Source organism: Parus major, chromosome 12 (assembly GCF_001522545.3).
Source record: "Parus major isolate Abel chromosome 12, Parus_major1.1, whole genome shotgun sequence".
NCBI classification, from domain to species: domain Eukaryota; kingdom Metazoa; phylum Chordata; class Aves; order Passeriformes; family Paridae; genus Parus; species Parus major.
Window position 1 is genome coordinate 12,745,694 of NC_031781.1, and position 27,278 is coordinate 12,772,971.

The following is a 27,278-nucleotide window of genomic DNA, read 5'->3' on the forward strand; positions in this document are numbered from 1 at the left end:
TAGAAGTGAAACTTTTTTATTAAATGCTATTTAAAACAGGTTGGGGGAGACAGAACTGCATTACAAGGTTTTGTATGTAGCTGTCCCATGTCCCTCTGTCCTTGAAGGTTGTTGGATGATCCCAGTTAACTTCATGACTTCCTAAGTCACTGAGCAAATTCTGTTCTCTTGCTCCTTGGAAAGGAACATCTGTTGTGAGATTTGCCTGGTTTCACCCTCCTCATCTCTGCAGTGTCTTTGCATGAGCTTCAAGCCATCATCTTCATTCTGTATCTCTTTTGCTGGCCCCATGAAGCCTGGAATTGTTTCTATCTCAACACACTCCACAGCTTCCCTGAGGAAGGAGCCTGTACAACCTCTCTGCAAGACTCCACCCAGACAGGCTTATTGAAAGAACATAAACACAGTTGTGAAGGCATAAATAAAACAAATACCATCTGTCATGCTAGCATTGCCCCATATGTGTAACCACCTTTTCTTAGTCTTTTCAACTGATTTTCCGACATACCCAAATACACATTTGGCTTATTAGAGAATTTTAGCACCTTATGGATGCTATTCCCAAACATTCTAAGTGCAGTCCACGCAAGTACCAAAATAATTCTGGATTTTTCTTGTCCAGCTACAGTCATTTCTACTTCCTAATCAACTGTACAGTCAAGCTCCTTTCATATGAATTATCTGTGAATGTGTTAGTCCTTTCTGACTGTCAGTTTTGAGTATCCCTTACCCCCCACATAAGAGAGAAGCAAATGGGCCAAATTTACTTGGCACAATTTTCCTGAAATCAGTGGTGTTACAGCATACATGACTTTTCTGAAATCTTTTTGCTTTGTGTCTATCAAATACATTTTCAGAACTACTCTTAGTCCTTAATTTTAAGGACTTGAATCTTGGTAAATGTCCTGTTATAGACGAGGTTAAATATTTATAATTTTTTTGCCACAAAGGATCATTGACTCCTGCTGAGTAGTATCAGAATCACAAATTCCAGAAGACAAAAGGCAGAATCCCATTTGCACTAACAGGTTGCAAAGCCAGGAGAATGCCTGAAGGGTAAATTGGTGCCCCACCACCGTGCTGCAGTCCATGTGGGCAGAACTGTGAGTGAGACAAATCAGAAAATTAAACTGCTCAGTATTTCCCAGGTGTGGTAACCATGGTGAAAGGCATCAAACTTCCTCAAAGTTGAGTAGCCATGACCTTATTTTGAGGCAGAAGATCTCAGTATGAAATACAGATCAAAAGGCAACTTGAAAACTTGTTGGTTGTGGCACAGAGGTTTACAAATTACTATGAAGTACAGAAAACTGTCACAGCCACAGACTACTTGTACAGCCTTGGAGAGATCATTTAATCTCATGGAGACCCAGAAGGCCTGACTAGAATAAAGATTCTGCTTTTTCCTCTCTTTTGTCTGTCCTGCTATTTACATTGCAAGTGTCTCTGCTGAGCAGTACAGTAGAGTCTCTCATCAGTGCTGTAATGCAAGTCCATGAATGAAGACAAAGGCTGTACTGTCCTAGTGTGGATCCTAAGACATTAGAATTTGTCATACTTAGATAGCATTCTTCTTACCACAATCTTATTAACGTGATAAACTCCTGACTCTCATGATGGAAGTGCAAATGCAAATGGTCACATGGCCTTTCTCTGCATTTTGGCTCTCTGGGACTGTAACTGACAGTGCAGCCCTTGAAGCTGATTGACAAAATGAACAGCAACAGCAAATTAAATGTCCTGCCCTAGAAGAACAAGAAGCCTCCTACTTAACTGGCCACAGGCAGAGAAAAGGTAGAGATTTTGAGGAAAAGAAGATCTACTGGATGATATTTAGATAGAGGAGGCTTAACTTTACCTTGTTTTTACCAATGGCAGTTGATCTTAATTCAAAAGTGGTGTTGCATCAGTGTTAAACGAGACAAGTGATGGAAGAGTGAAGTTAGGCAGGCACATGATCAGCAGAAGTGCCCACCTTATTCACAATTACCACAGAACAGACAAGAGATATTTCCCTTTCTGCCATTGCTCGTGGTTTATCCTGTTGTGTACTGATATGTTCTACTACTGGCACTAATTTTCTCATTTATTACTGCAGTACCAGAACACATTATAGCATCAGATCATAACATGAGAGAATGTTTGTGTCTCTCTCAAGCACGGCCCTGGTACTGTGTAGGGTGGGCGGGAAAGCAGAATGGTAGTAAATAATAAGGGAAATAAAAACAGATATAAAAGCATGTAAAATTTTGGTAAGGAAATTTTTTTATAGCCATGGCTGTGAGGAAAATTACTTTTATGGCCAGCTTTTCAATAGGCCTGCACAAATATTCCTATACTGTTTGCAGGTGCAACCATACATATGCAAGGCATGACTGTCTAAAGAAAAAGCTTTCAGCAAGCTGAGTTTCATTTCTTATTCCTACTTGCTTTTAAAACACAGATCTTCTAGGAAAGAAACAACAACCTCCAGCTGAGCTCCTCAAGCTATGTGTTTGTAAGAGTGGGAAAGGCTCAGTATCTTGGATCTAAACTTCCCTGAGAAATGAGTGAATCTTGAATTCTTATGGATGTTACATTGGATGCAATTGGGTGCAGAAGACTGAAGAATCTGGCCTGAACATCTAAATCATTCCAGCTTTGTAACTTAGCTTTAGTTCCTCTTTCCTGCTCCCCACTTGACACACACATTCATGTGTGTATGCACACATATGGAAGTTTATACTGGGACATGGATAGGCAGAGACACACCTACAGAGAGACACAGAGGCTGTGTACTTCAAAAAATGCAAATCTTTCCTATTTAATCATAACCTGCCTGCAAGCAATGTGTTTAATCATGCTAGAAAAGATACAAGTTGATAATTTTATTCAAATGCAGGAATTGAACAGAACTTAGAGGTTAGAAATCCTGAAGGCTGATTGCAAGTGTTGAGAACATGTATTTATAAGCAATTAATGGCATGCTTGGGGTTTCTTCTCCTACACATTTTTTGCCCATGATAAAGTATGCCCTGTATGGTATCAACCAGTTCTATTATCAAATAGAAAAAAATAGATGAAAGAAAATCACAAAGTCCTGTAATACACTTATTCTCTGCCCACACAAAACTATTCTCTCCTCCTTTTCTCAGTGGGCTGTAATTTCTCCTTACCCTTTGAAAGAAAGCAGAATTATGAGGAAAATGGTAAACATGTTAAAGAATTGGTCACAAAATGCTAATATATTGCAGTCCTGTTGTGTCACCATCACACATATGCAATAGCACTAATTATCAGGGACTGACCAAACGTGGAGGAAAGCACTCTAATAATTCAGGACTAGACATGTGCACATTTAAGAAAGGACAGATAAGCAGGACAGGATTTTGGGGGTTCTTTATTGGGGGGGGAGGGCAGGCTAGGGGGTGGTTTAAAATGTTACACTGAAATTAAATCCACAGTTTTTCCTCCTTTCTTTTTTGCCACACAGAAAACCATAAACCTTCTCCCCACCTGTTGACTGGAAAAAATTTGGGAACAAGACTGTTTCTTGGAAAAGTATGGTTTTCAAAAGCAAAAGTCTTCTCAGGAATGTACCATATTTTTGACAAGCAAATTTAAAGTCTTATGTTCAGAAATTTCTGGGAAAGGGCAGAGGAAAGGAAAGAGACTGTGATTGATCTCAAAATATCCTCAAGGTAGAGTGCTCGCACAAATATGGGAGACCATTCCAAGACTTCATTTGAAGGAACAGTTAATTACTTCTAGATTATTCTACCATGAGAGACTCTTTTCCTTAGAGTCCGGTGTAGAGGCCTGTCTTGTGGCACAGGAATATTGACCTACTCCTATATCTTCCTTCTTAAGGGGTGAAGAATTAATATAAATAAACATTGCATTAATTCAAACTCAAGGACTACAATGACTTAAGAAAGAAATCTGAAGATTTCTTAAGAATTCTTAAGAAAGAAATTGAAGAGAATCTCAATAGATCATGTATTCCACCTCCCTGCACTTCCCACAGGAAGTGGGCTGGATTATAGAAGTTTGGAGCAGGGATTTGTTTGTGTGGTAGCCCTCTTCTTTCTCTTTTTGGAAGAAAAGTGCAACATTAGTAATGATTAGAGTGGAGAAAAAGAGAAGAAAGGAAGATGCTTGTTTGCATCAACGCTCCAGAATTCATGTTCATGAAATTGAATTCATAGGGTTTTTTCCCTTAGTTATCTTTAATTTCTCATCAGAACATCTGACAAAAGTATTTTACCAGAAATCCTGAGTGTGTCAAGAAGTGTTCATGAAATAATGACAGAATCATCAGTGTTTTTCAGTCCAAAGCATTCATCAGTACCAGTGTTCTTTAATCTTCCAATATCTTCATAGAGCTGTAGAATATGTAAAGGTCTACTCTGCTCCTGAAGTCCCAGGAAAAAAGACTTGTGAAACTGAAACATCAGAAGACATCTGATCTCAAAAGGATCCTAATTTCTTCTTGCACCAAATACCTTCCTCAGACATTTGGATTTAGTAGCTAGGTCCATGTTTTAGCATTGAGGGTTGCTGGCCTCCACCTTCTCCTACTTTCTACTTTACCTGTACAAACACCAGGAAACCATCCAGCTGCAGAGCCTTCCAGTGCTGGTGAGGCTTTTGTCCTGCTCAGCAAGTTCCATCTCATCACTCATGTTGGATGGAGAAGTCCAAAGTCACAGAAATTCCATGTCATCTCTTGCCTCTATGGGGCTAGTCCTAAAATTCCTGAAACCTGTGTCTCCAGGAAGTCTTAACCCATAGCAAAATACAGGTTCCTTCCTGGATGTGTGTTGCTGTGCTGTCATCTAGTGGCAAGGATGAATTGGATGTCATTCAGTGACAGTGGATGACAAGGTGTCCCTTTGCTGGAGGTAAATGCACGATGCTGGAGAGTTCACGGCTTTGTAGGTGCAGCCCCGAGGCAAAGGTCCCTTCGTTGGTTTGTGCTCTGCAGGAAATCACTGCGGAGAGCCTGTGGAATGGGCTGAGCAATGGACATCTGGTTGCAGACAACAGGCTCTACAACATCATAGCACCTCCTGCCACGTCCTTCCTCTCCATCCCCTGTCATCCATCTTGGCCGTTAATTGTTTGCAAATACTTGAAGCTGAATTTCCAGCAGTGATTGATAGTTTCTTAACAAAAGCCATTCGGAGCAGTGTCAGCTAATGAAATGAGTCATTAAATCTGTAATCATCTAGGATCAAGAAGATACTTCCTTCAGCAAAAAATCCTTCCTCCTGCATTCATTTTTTAATTGACTCTTGGGGAAAAAATAAAAGTGCCACAATGCAGTTTTCCAGGAGAAACCAGAAAAAAAATAGCTTTCAGAATGACCCACATTTGGTTTGGTGTTTGGCAAGCTTGCTTATGTCAGCAGACAGACTTACTGATATTGACTTCTGAGGGCTTCACTCAGATCAGGAATTTCATATGCCAGGTGATGCTACACTTGGTTCTGCTTAGTTTGGGTTGGCGACATTATTATTAACACATATGAACATTTACAGTCCTGAGTTTATTTTTAAACTTCAAGTGCAATTCTTGATTTAATGTCTTGGATTAATGTTTGAAAAATGATTATAAAATTCTGTAGAAAGTAATAAGAATATAACAATATAACTGGTCACAACATCTGTAACACCTCTTTGGCATCACCTGCTGAACACTGCTGGGCTTGGCTTGATTAGGTAAAACAGTTGTAGTATATCCTTTGCTCCTTGAAATACTGATCCCAAAACCATTTTGATAGGAACAGCTGCTTTTGAGAACTTGCCACCACAAAGGAGGGCTATTCATAGGTATCAGACTCTGGAAAGAAAAGCTCAAGAAGCAATCCTCAGTGCAAAGCACCATTGTCAAAGCAGTATTCTTGTATCAAATCTTCTTTCATCCCTGATACAAAGTCAACAAATAATCCTAAAATTCTTTTTTATGAGCAAGTTGGAATTTTTTTTTATATTTCCCTGTCTTACAGTACAAATTCTGTTCTATCTCTGAATTTAGAATGATTCCTCAATTCAACCAAGTACAGCAAAAAGATACCTAAATCTCCAAGAAAAGAGAAGAATGTGGATGTTCTTTAGTGACAAGGGACATTTAAGCACATTCTTAAATGACTTGCTTCTCTGAAGACTTCAGTAGATTCTCAAAGGAGTGAAAGAATGATGCTCTATTTATGACCTTCCTTGTTTTGTCCAAGTCTCAGACCTCTATCCCTATAGTAAAGAAAAATATTAATGAAGGTAAGAAACATTCTGTTTTTCAAGTTATTATAATTAGTCAGAGGCAGTAAATCAATGACCTTTCACACTGGAATATGATAAGACGTTTCTTTATGAGTTCCAGAGGAGTTTTGGTTTATTTTTGGCTCAGAATTTCATCTTCCTTGGGTGTTCTATAGAAACAAAATTGCATCTTTTTAATTAAAAAATTGAATGACAAGCTGTAACAAGGTCAATCAGGTTGAAATAGCTGCATGCTCATTATAATGTAAATGCTTCTTCTATTGACTTATAATATCTTGATATAGTAAATTTTATACATAAATAAAGTGTCAAATAAAAACAGAAGGTTTAGGTCAAATACAATGAGTGAAAGTGTATGTGCTTATATAAAAAAAGGAGGGCTAGTCTTTCATACAGAAATAGAAAAAAATACCAACTCTTTGTTAGCAACAGTTAAGAATGATTTCACACATATACATCAAAAAATAAAAGTGAAAAAGAAGTTCCAAGCATTCCAGTGTCACCTTGAAACAGTTGGTCAGGGCGTTTTGGACAATGACACTTGAAATAAGATTGGGTTAAAAGCAGTGTGTGAAGCAAGGTGAGAGCTGTGCCATTCTCTGCCACGGTAACTCCAGGGCTATTTCAGCACTGAATGTTGCTTTTCAGGAATGACCATTTGCACGTATATTTTACCCTTTTAGCAGCCATTCTTTATATGTTCCCATTTCTTTGAGTGGAGGCCCTTTGTGTCCATTCATAAATCTAAACCATGCCCATGGTCTGTGTTGGAGTTGCTCACAATCCCTGCACAAATAGGCACAGATTGGCAGTTCCAACACTGGATGGAGGAATATCTTGTGAACTGTTATTTTTCTTCACTTGTAGAGTTGCAGTTTCCTCATTGGAGTAACAAAGGGCAAAAAGAAGCAGGGATGTCTTGAGTTTGACTCGATTGTTTCTCCATTTGATTACCTGGGGAAATAAAAGCATAATCATTCCGTGTAATGTCATAATCCTCTCTCAGGTTCCTACTTGCACATTGATTTCTCTTTGTCTGAGCATGGAAGAAGGCCCATAAAATTCTATCCTTGCTGATGATACTTTTGTATTGATAATCCTTGTTTTGACTTAGTTCTTTCTGACGATGCTCTTAAAATGCAGATCACAGAGAGTGTTACTTGCTGTATGAGGCAGCTTTCAAATTTTCTTTCTGTTTTACCTCTTTCTCAGCATACAGAGGATTTTTTTCCAATTCTTTTCAGTTCCAGAGCAGACATTAAAACTTTTTTCTTTTATAAACACATTCAGTTTGGGCTTTGCAAACTTTCTGTCTTTGTCCTACAAGAACATCACCACAGAATTTTTAATGTAAGCTATATATTTTGGTACAATTAAGCTCATATAATGGATCACTTAAAGTGTACTCATGATAAGGATGGATTATTTTTAGTACTTGTAAGAAAAAAATTATATATATGTGTGTGTGTGTGTGTGTGTGTGTGTGTGTGTGTGTGTGTGTGAAAATACTGTCTACTTCATATAGATGAATTTGGATAAATTCCAAAGAAATTTAATTTTCATATATATAGTTTCCTTTATTCTTCCTTTATTCCTTTATTATTCCTTTATTAGATGAGTGTGCATTCCCATAGAGAATCTGTACAAATTCATCTTACATTCCTTGGGTGTGCAAACAACACAAAAAATAGTCAAAGTTAGTATATTCTATATAAAACACATTTGAATCTGCTACGCTCAACTTCCTACGCTCTTCATCTTTAATTTAGCAATGGCTGGATGATGAAGTCATCGAGCCTTAGGAATGTGCTCAGGTCAGGGTCTGAAGCTTTATACTTCATCCAAATACCATTTGGTTTGGCCCCTTTTACTGAGCTGCAATCTATCGTGCTACAGAAGATTTAAGTGAGCACCCTCAATAAATCAAGCTGAAATGAATTTTCCACTATGAATTATGTTGCAGACAGCTGCAAAAGCTACATGACCGACTTTTTTTTTGTAAGTTTGAGGCCAAATCATGAGATTAAGGATTGAGCTAAGGTTTGTGGCTGTAGAAAGGAATCCAAAAAGATTTTGCATGCATTAATATCTCTGATGAGAACAAATACTTTGTTTCATTGCCTTTGACAATAGCTACAGGAAAGACTCTTCTGTCTCAGCCTATGATTTGTGCATACTTAATGAAAGTCTGTCTTTGTAAGTAACAAGGCTTTTTACTTCAGCGATCGATCTGGGCTGGTTCCATAGCCAGAGTTAATTCTGGTCCATGCCACCATGAAGGCTGTGCTGTGGGTGACTAAGATTCTATTGCTCTGAAAGGCTGATGAAAATATGGACCAAATTTTTTTTACTCAGAGTAATTAAGTGTAACAGTATTGACTTTTTGAAAGTTATTGTGAGCTACCACCGCCAAGGAAATGGCTCCAACTTTCCATCACATTGTTTTTATTTTGCAGTGGCCTCCACGACTTTCAGCAGCCTCTTTTCGGTCACTGGAGGAAGACAACAGCATCCAGCATTTCTTATGGAAACATTTCAGGTTAGACAGTGACAATGTCTCCCAGTGTGTCAAAGAATCCAGCTTAAACAAATGACCAATTTGTCCTGGAGAGTTGGGAGAAAAGGACACAGCTTCTGGATGGAATTCTTTAGCATGCTAACTCCTCCTGGAGTTTTCACCAGGATACAGGGTTTTCTCCATCTCTCCTCAGGAAGCTGTAAGTAGGGATTTCCATTGCTGCAGCAAGAAAAAAGTGAAAAAGGATTCCAGCTGTTGGTATCAAAGTAACCCAGCACAGGTGGTGTGTTCACTGCCAAATACTCAGAGCTCTATACCATCAACTGGAAGGAACAAATCATTAATGTGGGAACCTTGCAACATGCCAACATACTCAAGGCTGAAAACAGGACAATCAGTTGTGCCACCTTTAAATTTGCAACACAAAATCCCAAGTCAGGAAACTACTTAAGTTTGGAACTTAGAGTTGTGTGCTGAAGATAAAGAGGGTATAGCTTTAGACACATAAATAATCTGAACATTCCTCCCTTGAACATGAAAACTTACCCATTCTCACAGTGATTATGTCTGGGGTTTGGTTGGGGTTTTTTCCAGGCACATATTGAAATACAGGTCATTATCAGGTATCCAGGTTGTGAACACAGCAATTGGATAAGGAAAATTAAACCCAAAAACTGCTGAGAAGTGGATCAGCTATTGTTTGTCTATTGCAATGAAGTCATGTGCTTCAACATCAGTCAAAATTTGCATTTTTCTGCATTGTAACAGACAACCATTTAGTAGGTATTTGCCAGCAAGTGTGACTTGCTAATGCAAGATTCCTGTATTAAATTAATGGGAATGTAATTGTGTTGTAAAATACATAATCTGAAGTAACCTACTATGACATTTACATTTGATTACCATATCAATGCATGCAGATACCTTTGCATTATAGATATCTTTGGAGGTGTTCTTGGAAAAGTGCACAGGCTTAATGCAGTGTGCTGTATTTCAAGCAAGGAAGTCTGCACTAGGATGGAGTTAGGGTGGGAAATGGCTCTCCAGTGCTTCAGCACCTAACTGGGATGTTTCACTCATTTTTTCCTTTCTTAAACAAAGAACACAGATGATGCTTCACAAATAATGGTACTTGTTTCCTGCTGCTAATGTCACAGACTCCAGAGGAGTGCTGGAGCAGGTAGCCAGGTTGTTCTGTGTTCCACCTGCTTGTGAGTGCATTATGACCTTGTAGCATGTATATTTTTCTTAATATTCTTATGCTTTATGTCATGAGATTCATAGTAAGAGAAAACACAGCAGGCAATGTGCAGCTGCCTAGGGAACACTTTTCATTAACCTAGAACAGAAATAAAGGTAAATTAGACTTAAATATTTCCTGAAGCACCTTGTAATCATTATTTTGGGAAAAATTTCATTATGAGATGTTTCACATCAAATACTTTTAGACAATCATCAGAAAAGATATAACTTTCCATGTTTCCTATAAACTATACAGTTTGTCTTTCACCTTAATATTGCCCAGAGGTACTTCCAGACATCTTCAAATTAGTCAATTCACTTTAATTAAATAACTTATTTTTCCTCAGCAAAACAATTCACTGAATATAGTGATATTTCCTGTTCTCTTTTTCCAAATTAATAGTTCTTTTGCGAGCAGAAATGCAGTATGCAATGCTGGAATGGAACTTGTGCAAAATCTCTGGCCATATATTTGCATTACTTAGCCTTTTCAAGAATGTTTTAACTCTGTAGCTTTCATTTCATTGTCCTATTTCATCATACTTTGAGTTCTAGACAACTGGATATACAAAACAAACTTTGTTTAATATAATGTGTCTGCAATGGCAATAACAGAGTGTGAATGCCATCTTTAATTGGCAGATGTTTGGCCCTGCCACAGGTGAGCAGCCTCAGGTGACTTCATCAGAAATGTCACTTCCCCTGGATGCAGGGCCTGGCTGAGGGTTTCACTGTGGGTTTGGGTTATTTGCTGAAATAAAAGCAATTGCCCTTTTAATTACAGACCTTTAGAAACCCAAGCATAACAAAAAGTTTAGGAGTGGCCCAGTTCTGCTGTTGAAGGGATTCTAAATGATGCAGAAGACCTAATAACCTCTGTAAAACATTTTTTTTTTTTTTTTTTGTGGCAGATTTCTTCCCATGCAGGCTGACTCACATGAATTGAAACAAAATAAATGAGTGTAATATTTTGAAAGACACAAAGCCCTAAGGTCAGCTCAAACTTTGACTCATCTAATATGCCACTTTCTTCAGAGAAGGCTTCTCTTATGCACAGATGACACTGCTGAATGAAAGAATCCCATTGGCAGAAAAGTGCCCAGCTTGATTTTTGTGTGCTTTCCAAATGTTTCCTGGAGGGTACACAGGTGCCTTGTCAGGTGCCTCACCATGGCTTGGATGATTCCAGGTATTTGATCTAATTGAGCTCAACTGAGGCTCCACCACAACGTAACCCAATAGCATCTTTGAAATGTCTTCTGTCTGCAGGATTTGTCCAAAAGAGCCGAGCAGCTCAATGAAACCTGCCTTTCTCTCTTTCTTATTGTTATCTCAAAGCCATGTCACTCAAAAACATCCTAGCTCCACATCTACCCAAGATTGTTGCTGCATCTTTCGATCCTCAAGGAACTGGACTCTTATTTTACACTAGGAGTTTATTTGCAGGGACTTGTAGTTACATAGCACTCTCAAGAATACTTTTAGAAATCTGAAATCTGAATAAATTCATATATTTTGTGCCTACTTTATGTGGTTTTTACAAGAAAAAAGGCACACCTGAATAAACTAGGATCTCAGATATACAAAATCTTTTTAATGAGTTTTCTAAATAGATGATCTTGGCATTTAAAAATCATCCGAGGTTTTTCTTGAAGGTTTTCCTTCCTCATAGGGAACTGAAATTAGTTCCCAGACCAACTGGTATTTTTTGCTGTGCAGTTAGATACATTTAACCTCTGGGGTTCTGACTTGCATCTTTTCCTATAACCAAATGATCATTAAGAGATAAGGTCAGTGGCATAGATTTTGCTGTAAATGCATATTAATAGAGAAGCTGGAAATCAGTTTTTCAGGGCCCGACATCAGGGCTGTCAGGAGAACCAGTGCACTACATGGTTAATTATTACTGCAGTGCTGAAACACTTTGACCAGCTACCCAGTTCTAAAACTGGAGCAATTCAATCCCTTTAGACTTCTTGCACCAGAAGTTTGGGAGCTGTTTGGTTATGTTCTTTGGAAGGACAGTCAGGGGTGTTTCTGGCTCTGAGTCCCCACCATGGTGTGCCTTGATCACCAGCATGTTCCTGTCTCCCACAGCCCCAGGAATACAAGCCCAGCATCACATCCCTGGGTTGGGATGTCCTTTGGTTTGTGCTGCCCTCAGAGGGGCTGTATTTCATATGCAAGGCCCCTTCCCGTTGTGCACAGTCCATTAAAGCAGAGCATTACTGTATATCTATAGCTACTTTCATCCAGGCACAGAAAAGTACTTATAAATGCTAATAATGGTATTAATGATAATAAAAACCTAATAACACCCCTAGGAGGGAGATGAGAATTTCAGCATACACTTTACTGGTGCAGAAGCATATAAAGAACCAACTTCAGATGGTGGTAAAAGGCTGAGATGATGAACAGAGTTCCTTTAAGGGTAAGTCTGCATCAGAGGCCCTGTGACTTGCCTGTTTCCTACACTAAGCAATGACACGAGGGGTTTTTTATTTTACAATTATTAGAGTACCCAGACATTCCAAGTGAAAATCAGGACCCCATAGTTTCATGGTACATGGTAAAGCCTCAAACCTAAAGAACTTAAAGCCTAAGTAAATGAGATATAGAAAGCTTAAAACTGAAAACAGTAGAAAGAAGTGCACAAAGTTGAGCTGAGAACACAGTCCCTGAGTCCCAGTCCAGGGACCTTGCCTCCAGACATAATTCCTTTCCTTTGTAATAGTCAGATGATAACTTGCCCCCCTCTTGAAATTAAACACGTCCATTACTGAGGCAGACAACTCTCCTGATATCTTGTAACATTAGGAAAAGGTTACTTTTAATGTTTTCTGAACTAGAACATGACAAGGAACAACTTGAAAGAATGAAAGGCAAGGTTGAAACCAATAGTTGAAAGGCGAGAATTACATAAAATCACCTAAACCTAATTCCAAAAATTCAGGAGCGTTTCTTGCTTTCTAGACACTTTCTGAAATCTTTGAGATTAAAAGCAGGGCAGTCAGCAACCTGTAATCTTATGATGCCAGAGCAAGGGTATTTTCCAGTCTGCAGCCAAGAGCTCCTGTGTCCACAAGAAGGGACAAATCTCTCTTGCAGCAGGGCAGGAAGCCAGGCTGCAGCCCAGCTCTCCCCGAGTACAACCCCTCTGCATCAAATATTCACACACAGCTCAGCATGTGTGAAACACTGCCTGGGGAAGTGGGAAACCCCACCACGGATGTGGTCTGGGGTTTAGACGCATCCCTAGAGGAAACCTTCTGCTAGTCTTTTATCTTTTGGGTGTTGGCTTTCTGGTTATAAATCTGACCACGGAGGGGAAGCCCAGGGTGCCTGTACCTGTCTGAGTGCTGCTGAGTCATTCCCCAGCTCTGATCCATGTACTGGGGGAGCAAGACAGCTCTCCAGCCTCATGGCTTTGTTTCTTTGAGGACTGAGAAGTCCTGTGATAAGGAAATCTATAACCAGCTTATAAAAATGTGGTTGTTGCAGTTAAACACAAGAAAAATTATTCTTTATGCACCAAAGGAAAAGTATATATACTCACATAACCATGTTCATGTCAGCATTGTTTAATGTATGAGTTTTGTGTATATGTGGCCACATTTACTGATAAAATGTAAACTCATTAATCAGAGTTTGTACAATATTACACTAAGTAATGATGCACTAATCTGCTATCAAAGTTGGGCTTTTATGATACTCAAAATCAAGCTATAGGACAGCTGTTGAGTTATACCCATGTCATGGATCTTTGCCAGCTTTCACCTGTCCAGCTCACTCAGGCTTGAGTGAGAATCCATTAGCTCCATGAAAAATGAACCTAAACTAAACTACAAATAATGAGATGCAGTATCCTGGTCAACGTTAAAGTCTTCAGACAGATGATACTGAGGCAAAAGTGACATGAGTTTATGTTATTTTCTTGTTTTTGTGCTGAAACAACTAAACTTCAGCAATCTAAAATATATAGACTAACAGAAATCTCTTGGGAGACCCTCTAGCAGCACTTTATTGGAAACAAGAGACAGATCTTTACTTTCCATTTTATCCACAGGACCTTATTCATCCTCTTCACCTGAATCTTTATTTCTTAGGAAATAGGGGCCTTTTTTCCTCTCATCTGTGACCTCACCAGCTTCTTAGTACATTAGCATCTTTTCAGATTTAGTACGATTTTCGCTTGGGGTTATCTGATTTTTTTTCCGCTAGTCAGAAAAGCAGGATTTGCTTGCATGCTCACAGTAACATCACAGAGAAAAGTATTTGGCACTACAATCAGTAGTTATTAACCTTTGGGCATAACTCTGACAACCAAAAGTTCCTGTCTGATTTGTGTCCTGTTAAGTTACAAATATAACACTCGCAGCAGATGATTTTCTGGCAGCAAAGCAATAGATTGAACAGTGGGAACGCTATGCTGCTGGAGGTTAGGATTTTTCAGTTTTATATTTTTCTTCCTTCTCTCAGGGAATTTTGTCCCATTTGTTGCCTAAGGGATGATAACAGCCAGTACTCAAGAGAGACAAAAGAAGTGGCCAAGTTGGGGAAAGAGGTGCAGCCTCTTAGCTGGGGGCTTTTCTCTGAGAAGACACTCAGAGGTGTCTCCTTGGCAGACACCTGTCCTCTAAACTAGGACACATGGATAGCTTTTACCTTAAATTAAAATGGAAAATAAGTTAGAAAATCAGTACAGCATAAGAAGAACTTGGCATTGTCTTTTAATGGCAATGGTAAAATAATCTGTGGAAGTGATGTTTAGAGTATAGACAATGTGAATTTCAATACAGTTGAAATACTCGACTTTGTGATAGCACTTTTTGAGGAGCCACCTCATCTTGCAGGGTTTTTTTTTGTTTCAGGAAAGGAAATCTCAGATATAGAAAACTAATATTTTAATCTGATTACTCTCAGAAAGCAGATGATTCAAATCATGACAAAGCCTAAGCAATGGGAACAGAAGGTGGCAGGGGGGAATATTAAGGAAATTGTGGAGCAGATAATGCTTCAATCTTATGGTATCAAAATAAAGCTCCTTGTTTCTCAGAAGCACCGACAAATTTAGTTTTTGGTCTTCTGAAGGAAATTACCAGGACTCAGGAGCAGGAGGAGATTTGCAGAGAGTAAGGCAGCACCTTGTGCTTTCGTGGGAGGAGCAGGAGGATGGTGCTGTTGCCTTGCCCCACGTCCTGCTTGCCCTGTCCTCTGCTGGGGACAGAAGGAGCTGTCAGTGTGGCTCTGGGGTCAGCAAAGGACAGATGTCCCACAGCCAAGGCATGGCAATTTGGACACCAGTGATGATCTGCCACTCGACATACTTGGGGGTTTTTTTGCCCAAGCCCAATCTGGATGGTGCTGTGAGCACCACTGGATACCAGAATAAAACAGAGAGAACCTGGAAGCTAGATCTGTGGGCCAAAATAGTAGTCAAAGATGAAAGAAATGAAAGCAAATTTAGGTCTTTGTGAGAGGAAGCAGCAATCTCTGAATAGGAGCTTAACAATTCAGACACATTTGGGAAGCAGTGGAAGAGATGCACATACAAAAACAGACACCAGAACACAAATCCAGCGTGGGATAACGCTGCATCAGATCAAGGTGTAAGAACATAGACAAATACAAGATAATGTATTCAGCAGAGGTGTTTGGGGGAGAATTATAGAAATCATCAAGGGATGCTGAGACTTGTGTAAGGATTAAAACAATGCAGCAAACTTAGAAAAGCATTTATAGAGCTGCAGTTCCAGCACTGACTTCCAATAGGCAAACTTTGATCAATCACGTAAGATTTAAGAATCACATAAGAATTAAAAGTGAAAATTAAAAAGGGGAAGGTTCAAGGTTGCCAGTATGTCAGAGTAGCAGGGGAGAAACAGGAGGAAAATGTGAGTTGCCTACATCTCTCATAAGCAAAGGCAGTTCTCACTGATGTCAAGAGAAGCAGCTTGCACATAACTGAAAGCAGACTGTGCCCAGGAGTCATCCTCTGAGACCGTGAGCTAAGCACCTTTCAAAAGCATTAAATACACATGCTAAGATATATCCCTAGCTGTATGAAGCCACTTAGCAAGAACCAAGTGACACTAGACTGCTATGTCTACATTTTTCCCATTTGGAGATTAACCCAACAGTGAAAATCACTTCCAAAACACTTAAATTGGGAGAACTGAATTTTCAGATCTGTGTTAATAACGAGGATCTCCCTGAGCAAACAAAACTAACAATGCCTGGTGGAGTATGCTCAGATTACCTCTGTGTAGTTCCCAATATCTAATAAGATATGAGATGTAATAGAAGTTTTTCCTCCTAAGAGGAAACTTTAGGATCACCTCTTTCCACTCACTGCCTACAACTGTGTAGGAAAGTCTTAAAGATGTCCATCCCTGTGCCCATCCCCACAGCTGCATGATTCCAGGAATGCAGTCTGAAACATCTCTTGACTGAGTTTTACAGTCCTGTGTGCTGGTCCATGGCTTTCCAGTGGACATCTTGCAGTGGTCCCACATTCAGTCACCACATGTCCAGAGCTCCTGCTTTTTAAGAGTTTAAGCACTAAATGCTTAAAAATTAAATTTTCAGTGTGGTGACCTAGGAATTGTTCCAGGATACCAAGAAAAAGCTATTTAATTCAGAGAAATCTTCAACTTCACTACAGAATTTACAGGGCTGTTTCTTCTTTTTGTTTTTTGATATGTTCATGTTTTTCTCTGTTTTAGTTTTCTAAGTGTTTTCATTGATTTCTTTTTCATTTTCAGCACAAACTGAACACAGTTAATCAGTAGATACAAAATGCATCCTGCAACATTGCCAGTAGCCTAACATAAGTGGATTCAATTGCTGAATTGTCGTAAGATTAGACCTAAGCCACAGTATAAGCTTCATTGATCCAAGCACAGCAAGATGTCCATTCAATAATATGTGTTTTAGCAAGGTTTTCCACTTGTAAAAACTTCCTGCAATTTAGTGCTCATCCAATATGTGCTATAAACACGGTGGATCAAATCTTGTATCAGTTTAAAGAACATCCCACTCCTTCAGAAGGAAGCAGGGGAGCTGGGTGTGTTGTGTAAGCAGAGACACACAGGGAGTGAAGTTCACTGTCAGAAGAGGAAAATGGACACTGGGTTTCCTGACAAGCCCTGGGAAGACAGGGGATGAAAGCAGGAGTGATGTGCTGGCGTTCACAGAGCGCCAGGCTCAGTGAAGCTCTTGCTGTTCCCAGCTGAGGGGTCCTTGCAGGGGAGAGGTCACAAGGAGCTGCCTGGCTCTGGTTGCTCTGCAGTCCCTCCCATGGGGTACCTGAGAATCCCTGAGTGCTGTGTCCCCTCACACTGGCCTGCAGTGGGACACTGCTGCTGCCATGCTGTGCACACAGGAGCTCTGGGAAAGGATTGTTCCTGCCCTCACAGCCTTCCCTGTGCCTCTGCCTGTCTCTCCTCACAGCCATGCTCCCCACCTGTTAACAAGAACACGAGATTTCAGTGGGAAGCAGGGTCTAATACCACAAGAGATAAATAATGTGGGATTCCAGATTGCTCTGGGGTGAGGAAAGCAGGGCTATGGGACACCAAACAGGGCTGCCAATATCACTGACACTTACCTGTGAATATTAAGGGCCCACATAGCCTTCAGCATGAGCACTGACTGATTCTCTTTGGGCTGGAGCAGAGACAGGTGCCAATATGTGATCAGTTCAGAACAGACTCCTTGTGACATTAGAAGTTGTTGGGTTCCTCCACACAGGGATCTCTCTGACAGGCAAAAACCCCAAATGGCAGAGGTGATCTAAATGCATCCAAGGGCTTGTATTGCTGCTTGGAATGTCCATCACCTGGCACAAGTCATGAAATGATGTGGCTGTGATTAGACCACAAATGAAGTGGGGATACTGATGCCAAAGGAAGAATCTGAATTGCAGATAGTCTCAAAATTAAATATCTCTATCAGGAATATAGTGATTTAATAGCATTAAATAGCATAGATTTAATACCTAAGGCTGCTTTTTCATTAGAAGGTTTTCTTTCTTTGGATTTTTCTCAGAGTGCAATTCTTATTTGGTTCCAAATGCCAAAATGTAGAAAATTTTTTCAATCCTTCATCTTAAACCCTTAAATGCACAGCATGCAAACTTTGGTGTCAGAAAGGACTGACAGCATAATGACTTTACAAGTATGTGAGGCTTAAAATTACAACTAGCATAGCCTTATTCACTCGATGTTGCTCTTGAGAATAAACTTGGGTACTGGTAAACACATTCCTGAATGCAGTCTCAAATGCACAAATACCTTGTCATCTTTCCATGCAGATTAAGAAAGCCTTTTATTATATAAATGTCCCCATTTTTATTTTCCAATTGGGAACTTAGAGCATATATATACATTATTCTTGGTGTTGCTTGAGGAATGAGTCATCCTTATTTCCACTGAGAATTGCCCCCAACTACTTTAGTTCCATGTAGGGAGCTGTGTTATTTTGCTTAATTACATAAAGATTTCAGATCACTAAGATTTTATGTTATTAACACAAACATCAAATGATTTAAGTGAGTTCCTAGAATACCTAAGTGAAAAAATCAAAACAAGTGCCTTAGAGGAACTGCTTCTTAAGTTTTGAAAGAGTGGGAAAATGAAAAAAAAACAACTTAGTCAAGTATTTTTCTCACAGGAAAATTAATAAAGAGACAGCACAGATATCTTCCTTTCTAGGTGAAGCCTCCTGTGGCTAATCTTTCACCTTTTTATTTAGCCTAAAACCCCACCCTGCAAAACCAGAAACAGATCTTTAAATTTATGATCCTGAGAAGTCTACCCACATGAGCTTTTGCAGGATCAAGACCTGAGAGAATGATTTCTGTTCATAAAGCACTTTTAAAGTTTTATGTGCCAAATTTTGAGAACAATCTATTTTCACCCACCCACTCTGACCTTATTTGCTCAGCAGGCACTATTTCTAGAACTGCCAGAAACCTCAACATGGCCGTACATTTTGCTGTCGACTCTTGAGGAGATAAGGCCAGTGTTTTCAAATGCTTTATGCACTCATGTGGCTGCTTGAATGGTTCCTCACAGACGTGCTGGGTACGGGGTTTTTCAGTGAATGCAGACTCAGGGAAGCCCTGCATAGGTCTATTAATTCCATGATTACAGTCCTGGGACAGATTTCCTTTGAATACAAAGTGTGGCTTGCCAAGAGTCAAAGTGGGAAAAATGGCCTTAGATAAACTTTAGTAGAGCAGAAACATATGAAGAGCTCATCAGAGGGTGTCTGGTTCCCCCTCCCTGTCCTCTCCCCAGGAGAACCAGGTGGCTTTTGTCACAGCGAAAATCAATCACACTGCTCCCTGCTCCCACCTAGTCACTGTGTGTGAAATAAACCCTATTTCTAGGGTTTAAGTAGGATAATAGGGGAAAATGTAGTTTGCTTCAGCCTATGGATAATACACAAGGTAATAATCTAGAGCAAGATCTAGATTTAAGGTAAGAACCTAAATATATCTATTTGTCCAAAACTTCCTACTTTTTCCAGGAGTTCCAAGAAAAGGGCCCCACTCCTCCCTAAAGTCTGCTGTAATATTTGGAAGGTATCAGTTAATCACAGACTCATAGAATATCCTGAGTTGGAAGGGACCCAGAGGGATCATCAAATACAACTCCTGGCCCTGCACAGGACACCCCAACAATCCCACCATGGGCCTGAGAGCATTGTCCAAGGGTTCCATGAGCTCTGGCAGGATTTGTGCTGTGACCCCTGTCCTGGGGAGCCCAACAAGTCCCTGGGTGGAAAACCTTTCCTGGTATCTAAACCAAACCTTGCTTGACACAGCTTCACTATACACAGCCTTGTCTCCAGTACTTTGTGCTTTACTATTAAGTATCATGAGCTTCAGAACAGAAAAGTTTCTTAAATATAATTTTGCACTTTATGGTCAAAAAGAGTGAGATGTGAGTAACTCCATTATTGATAATGGAGTTTACAGGAATGTTCCTTCATCCATGATTGCTTTCTTTTCTTCTTCTGAAAGGTGCATTCACTGCACAAACTGGTAGATGAATAAGACTGACAATATTTGATTTGAAACTCAGACTAGTAGCTAGTTATTAAAGATAACAGCTTCTCTTTAGGAAGATAACCTTCCTAAAAAACCAACTCTGATAAGCATAATAGTTTCCCTTGCCTTTTAAATTCAGGGGCTCAACATTGTCTTCAGTGGTAATTCAGGACTTCAAACAGGACACTACCAAAGCCTCTGCTTAAATTAACTGTCACACTAATAACATTCAGCTCTTGAAGGTTCCCTTATATGTATCACAAATACCAAATTGAAAACTAAATTTTGAGCGTACAGTCTGTGGGATTATTCCTACGAGTAGTCACTATAAAACTTAGCACATTTCTGGGACATACTGGCAATTACCATGACATATTTGTGACACATGATATTTTGAAAATATCCTTTGCAGACCCTGGTAGGGTCTCTGGGTACAGTGTGGAAAAGGATGTCTTGTGAGAATTCATTGAGCCTTTTCGTTGCTGAAGCACAGGTTGGGAAATCCAGGGGGTGCTGCACAGGGCACAGCACACAGCATGACTACAGGATCAACCACAACAGGCTCACATTTTACAGATCAGTACCAGTTGTACTGTGAAATTTTGCAAGGCTCAGGCAGACCCTTTGTGGTGTCCATCCATCCAAATTCATACTTTGGCAATGTGGATATTCAACCTGGTTTCAGTGAGCTGAAATCGCTGCAAGAAAACACAGAACGTGGATAACTCAGTCAAACCATTCATATGCTGCAAGTAAAATTTTCTCCCATTGGTTTATCCTGCAGAAAGCAGGAGTGTTTGGGCTACAGCTAAAAGCTGAAAAGAGAAGCACAGAGGATTAGAAAAACTGGAAATTAGAAAATTCCTGGCTATCTAATTCACCAGCCTCAATTAATTTGAATATTTTAAAATCTGATTTTAAAGTAATATAAAATATTTATAGATTGTAATTACAATTGACAGATTTGGTTAGTTCAGACAAAAGTATCAACAGACTAAATTGGGGAGCAAACACCTCCTCTGGGGGAGGTGTTTATAGCTTGATAAAATATTGATATCGAAAACCCAGAAGCCTTTCCTTTGCAGCTCCTGGGAACAGATTATTTCCCAAGTGTATCCCCCTGTGGGGATTGGGCATTCCTTTAATGTGTAAGTAGCTCAGCAGAAGGTGCTGTGCCAGAAATGTGAGCACAGTTCCAATCCCTCTGCAGGGCAGGGCAGGATGAGCCGTGCTGGGAGGACCCGCAGCTATCGTGCCCTGCCAGCCCTGTCCCTGAGAGAGCTTGTGCTTCCCATGTGGAAGCTTCCCGTGTTCCCATCAGCACAGAGCTGCTGAGGGGCTGGGAGGGGAGATGAGAAGGGGTGGTGAATGTTGCCTGATGCCACAGTGCACTTCTCTGAGCCTCAGCATGGGTAGGATTGGAAGGGATCTTTCCTAGTTAAGGCATTTACACCATGAAGAAAAAGAGGACAGTATTGGTCTCTTCATCCCTCAGCTGTGAAATACAGATATTTTCAAACAGGGACTTAATCTGTAGGAACCACTGCTTGCAACTTGTCCAAAGAAAATCTACACCTCTCTTGGTGTAACTGAGCAAGAAATATAGAGTGTAGGCTCTGACTTTGATGTCTTGCTGGGTGAAACTTAAAAGCTATGATGGCTTAGAAGCAAGTATCAACACCATGAGTTTTCAAAATGAAAAGGCATCATTCAGAAAAGCAGAGATCAAACTCCAAACATCCTTAGATACCTCTGATAACTCACTTGTGAAATGGACATCTGCTGCTACTGAGACACTGCTGGATGCCCAACAATTCAAAACTCTGCTGAAAGCTTGTACCATAAAGGTGGGAGCAGTGGCCAAAGTCTCATCAGCAACAACAAATAGTTGCTCAAATATTACATGATAGGCAGCATTATAAGAACATGGAAAAGACAAATGGCTTTAGTGGAGATATAAATAATGCAGACTGACACAAACACATAGGCTGTGTGAGCTGAGAGAGGCTGCCTTTTTGGACAAAACAGAAGTTATTTGCAAAAGGGCAGAGGACTATGGATTATAAAATAAGTGTTGAAAAGCTGGTACTTCATAAATATGGTAAGAGTAGTTTATCTGCAAGAGGATTCAAAGACCAAAGAGAATTTCACATGCTTAGATGAATGTATTCCTGAAATTCTGCTACTCAGCTGTGGCTTCCCTCAGTGCAAAAATTGAAAGCAGAGACTTGATTTATTTATCAATAAATCCACAGTCTAATTGAACATACAGGGGAAAAAAAAGTGCCTGAGGATAGTTAAAGAAATATTAAACTACCCCCCAACGTTGGCTGAATCTGCCACTTTTGTCCCAGCAAGTTTCTGTGTTGGGACACCAGTGTGTGGGGAATGAGCTTTCACAGTGCGGGGCAGCAATCTGCATGAACCACTCTCTTGCTTTCCTCTTTTGCTGCCTTCACACATCCCCTGGGCTTCATTCTGGGGATCCTCTGTCTCAATCCACAGGCTGTGTGGTGCTAGACAAGGATATGGAAATGCTGGCCGTGATGTTCAGAGGGACCCCTTGGTGTGCTCCTTTTAGTTCCAAATGAGTTCTTGGTCATGCACCTCTCCCTGGACTCTGCAAAAGCAGAGAGCAGAAAAAAAGAGAACCACAGCTTCTCCTCTCTTCCAGGAGATACAATACAGAGTCTTAAAGGATGGGTAGCAGAACAGTTATTGCTACTTCTCAGTTCTGCCTTCCCACCTTTGGCATCCTCCATAGTTTAAGTCCTGCACTTCTGTTAAAACACAGCTGGATCTGGAATCAGCAGAATCAGCAAAAAGATACTGGCTTGTTTTACTCACCTCCGATCTTTGCAATGCCAAGAAGCACCTTCTCAAGTTCCTTTTTGCATTTTTTTTGTTGATTGATTGTATGTTTGTTTTTTATTAAAGTTTGTGTGTGAGTGCAAGAAAAGTGCAACTATGGCATTTCAGGAGCTGAGGAAGGTAGGGCTGACAAGGAGTTTAGAGTGTTTGGTGTAATCCACCTCTGCTGAGATATGTGGGTCAAATATGCCCAACAAGGCTGGCAGCTCTTTTATCTAATCTGGTTTTTAAGACCCTAAGTAATAGAGATTCTACAGACACTCTAGCAGCCTGTTCCAGTGTCTACCTAAGTTTATAGTTAGAAAGATAACCCAAATCTCCTTTCTTGGAAATTAAAGCAATATTTCCTGCACTAACCTCAGAGGACAACGGATTAGTATCTCCTTTTAGTGGCTTCTTATATGCTGGAAGTCTGTTATCAAACCCTCCTCAATTGTGTACAGGAAACAAATTCAGTTTCTCCAACCTTTTCTCATAGTTTATAGGTTTCTATTTATTCCTGTTCCTGTTCAGTGGGACTGAACCTTTTCTTTAAAAACATGGTACTTAAACCACATTTTGGGTAAACTGGTAAACCTCCAATAGTTCTGAGCACAGCAGAGTAATGATGTTTGACATGTTACAAACAGTGCTACTGTTAGTACATTTTACAAGATTTGCTTTCTTATGAGTACATCTCACTTCTCATTTACTGTGGATGTTATCACCTTCAGATCTTCCAGGCTTCTCCTGCCTTTTTGGTGTGCAGAGATTTGGCTTCTCCTGCCTACATATAGCTCTTTTTATTTCACTTGAGTGAATGTGACCTTGTTAAATTGGAATAATTTCCCTGGTTTACCAAGAGCACTAGTTCTAATTGTGGTGCTCTAGTATTTCCAGCTCCTTCCAAAATGCTGTCATTTACAAATGTGATAATATCTAATTTATTCTTTCCAGTTATAACCTGCTTAAAGTTAGGCTGAGAAATACATGGTTTCTTTAGAGTTCCTTTTTCCATTTTCTTGAAAGCAGGTACTATATTTGTCCTCCTCTGGTTTTCTGGGACTTGACCTATCCTCCACAGGTTCTGAGAGATGATAACTAATAATTATGAAATTGCACTGGTTAATTCTTTAACCGCTTTAGGGGAGCAGGTCTTGCTGTCTACAATACATGTAACTTAACTAAATCTTCTCTAATTCTTTCCCTATTCTAGTTCACACTCCATTGCCCTGTTAAAACAAAATGATCAAGTTACAATTAACCTTTTCTGAGGAAAGACCCAAAGATAGCATTTCATGAGTGAGCATAATTGCCACTGCACCCTCTTGGCTCCCTTCCCCCTTCAAAGAAAATCCCACAAAGCTTTTGAGAGGGAGAATTATCAAGAAGTAAAGTAAGAAAATAGCAAAAGCTGTTATGGCAACTTGAACTCTTCCCTGTTTATCTCTCTGTGCTGTCTGCTAGACTTCCCTCTTTGTTCTAATTAATTGGCAAACTCCTGCTAAAGTCATTCATTTCTCAAAACTTATTTATTTTGCCTCACAACATTTATTTGCACAGCACTACTGTTGTGTACAAAGATTACTCTTTAATGGAGTTCAGAACACCCTTGCACAGCATGCGATTCTGTTCAGTCCAAAGAATACAATGTACTGTATACTGAGTCTGTAACTTAAATTAATCTTATTTGGTTTTACTCTGCTTGATTACTCTTTATGTGCTTTCTTAAAGTCATGTGATTTTTACTTTTTATTTTGACTATTTTAATTACTTGCTTCCACAATATATTTACAAGGATATTCCGCAGCTCTTTTCAAAGCACTTTGCATTAACTAAAAGGAGTAGATTTGCTTTTGCAATAACAAAATTAAACAAATTAAACAATCTTTTTAGATCTCAAGTATGTATTTAAATAAAAATGAGTCAAAACCTGTAACTCCATACTTTAAATTTAGGACATCAGATAAAATGTTGGCATTGTTCCAGCATGTCTGGATGTGAACAAACCCCATGTGAAGGTCTGTTTTAGAGGCTATCTGGGCTGCAGCCACACGAAGCACAGCAGGAAGATACATCTGTATATTCCTGGAGAACAAATACAGACAATTACTGGCGGTGCTGGTCTGAACCTCCACCCAGGTTTGATCTTCAGAGCTGGCTTACAGGCATAACAGGAAATAAACCTACAGGACTTTAAGCATCACCTGCAGTAATACTGAAATCTGTAACCTTGGCAGAGGACACCAGGACCGGGCCATTCAGACCTGGTGCACTGTTGGAGCAGCACCTAGCCCAGTCTGTCTGGGCCTGGGGGAAATAACACTAAAGTTGGCCCCAGGCTGGCTTCTGCAGAGCCTCCAGCAGATCCTGGCGTTCAGTCAAGGGCTCCAGTCAGCTGCTGTCAATGCCCAAAGCAGCCAGGATGAGCTGTGCTAACGTGTGAGCTCCCAGGGCAGCCCCAAGCCCAGAGCACAGCCTGGCACTGAGGATCTGCACCAGGTGCTGCCCTGGGAGCTGCCCCAGCCCCTCAGCACAGCCTTGGACCTCCAGCTGACACAGAGCCAACACCAAGGAGACTGGAGGGAGTGCAGCTGCTGGGAATGCTCTTGCTGGCCAAAGGAATGCACCTCCTGTACTCTGACTGTGCTGGTTATTTCCCCGAGGACAGCGAGTGTCTGCAGAGCCACGAGGGGAAAAGAGATGAAGCTGTGTTTTGGATCTTATCGTTGTTATTTAAGTGACCGGTTAAGCCCGAGTCTGTCAGTGATAGATAGAAATAACACCTGCCTGATCTGAAAACAGGAGCCTCAGTGACTTTACCATACACTGCAGATAAGCAATATCTTGCCTGGTCACAGATGCCCGTGTTAACACTGCTATTGCTGCCAGTGTCTAAGAGGGCAGCTGCCTCCATCTGCACATCCAACAGATGCACAGATGCCACTGGTACCTCTGCCTGCTAGATAAAGCCAGCCAGTAATATCAGCAGACCCCAAGCTAGCTTTATTTAACCAGCATGGGCACTGGTGACCTGTGGGGGCATGCAGAGCTGCTCTCACACATACTGATGGTGACACTGTCAAGTGCTCAGTTAAGGGTGGGGATGGCTGCTGCCAAATATTTCACATGCTGAAAGAAAGCCAAGTTATTTATCTCATTTTATTTACAGTAATAGGGGACTGTTGAACAGCATGGAAGTGCACTACAATAAAACTGATAGAGAATATTAAAAGCAAAAAAAAAAGATCAGCCAATATAAGGAAACTACTAACTTAAATGGAAGGATCTAAGAGGAAGGCACATTCAACAGCTCAGGAAAACCAACCCACCAAAATAAAAGAGAATGACTCCCATGTTATTAGATAAATCCTCAGCCCCTCACTAAAAAAATATACCCTTGGCACGACTGCTTTTTTGAAGCCTCCAAAAAGAATTTTTCCCAGCATATTTAAAAAAATTCCATAATCAAGGACCTGAAAATGCATAATCTCTGCTTGGTCTTATCTCAGGTGCTTAATTCCAGAAACTGATTTACCTGCAGGACTGGAACCAAAGGAGAAAATTTAACAATTCAGAAGTCAGACTGTCCATTCTAAGGTCAACATTAGTTTTGCTATTGGTCTTAAAATACTGGAAGAAATTCTTACCCCATGTAGAGGGATGCTGGATTGCTTTCCTTTCAGATATAAGCAGTAGATGGCTGGTACTGTAAGCATGACTGAAAGGTTTCTCTGTTGTAAACATACTCAGATTTTGAGACAAAGTTTAATGGGCAAAGCTCAAGTCTAACTGGATAAGCTGTTTTCTGGATCACTGACCCAAGTAAGTCCAGTTTGTGAATGATCTATGTGATAATGTACCAAAAAAATGTTTCAAAAAAACAAAGCTGTGTTTGCTGTCAAGGAGAATTTTGCTGCTTTAACTGGACTTCGAAAGATCTATCAAAGACAGTCACCCATTAGTGGAGGTTACAGCAAAAGCCACCACTGTGCTGAAAGGCAGCAGCGATTGCCTGAGCTCCTCAGGTTGTTTGTAAAGGCTGCATTAAACCGGCTCCCTCAGCTCTTCCTGCTGTCATTGCAGCACTGCTTTAGAGACAGCACCTGGCTTCTTTCTAACCGAAGACCACGTAAAATGGGGAGAACAATATAAAGAAGAAAATTAGTGAGCAAGTTGAAATCCTTTGCCTGAAAGTGTATTTGATCCTGAACAATCCTTTTGTTTGAAGATATGACCCCCTTGAAAGTTGCTGTGCCTTTCTCAAAGGTAGAAATTTTGAACTATCATTGTTTGATAGTGGCTGGTTTTTAACTGTTCTTTCCTTCATTCTTTTCTGCCACAGAATGTC

At 40.2% G+C, this 27,278-nt stretch overlaps 1 long non-coding RNA gene across 1 annotated transcript; it reads right to left on the reverse strand.

Annotated features, from left to right (window-relative positions):
* On the reverse strand, nucleotides 1-27,278 carry LOC107210321. Its single transcript, XR_001523904.2, has 2 exons — nucleotides 26,578-27,278; nucleotides 1-7,214 (listed from the first exon to the last, which is right to left on the reverse strand). It is a non-coding gene; the product is annotated as an uncharacterized LOC107210321 (long non-coding RNA).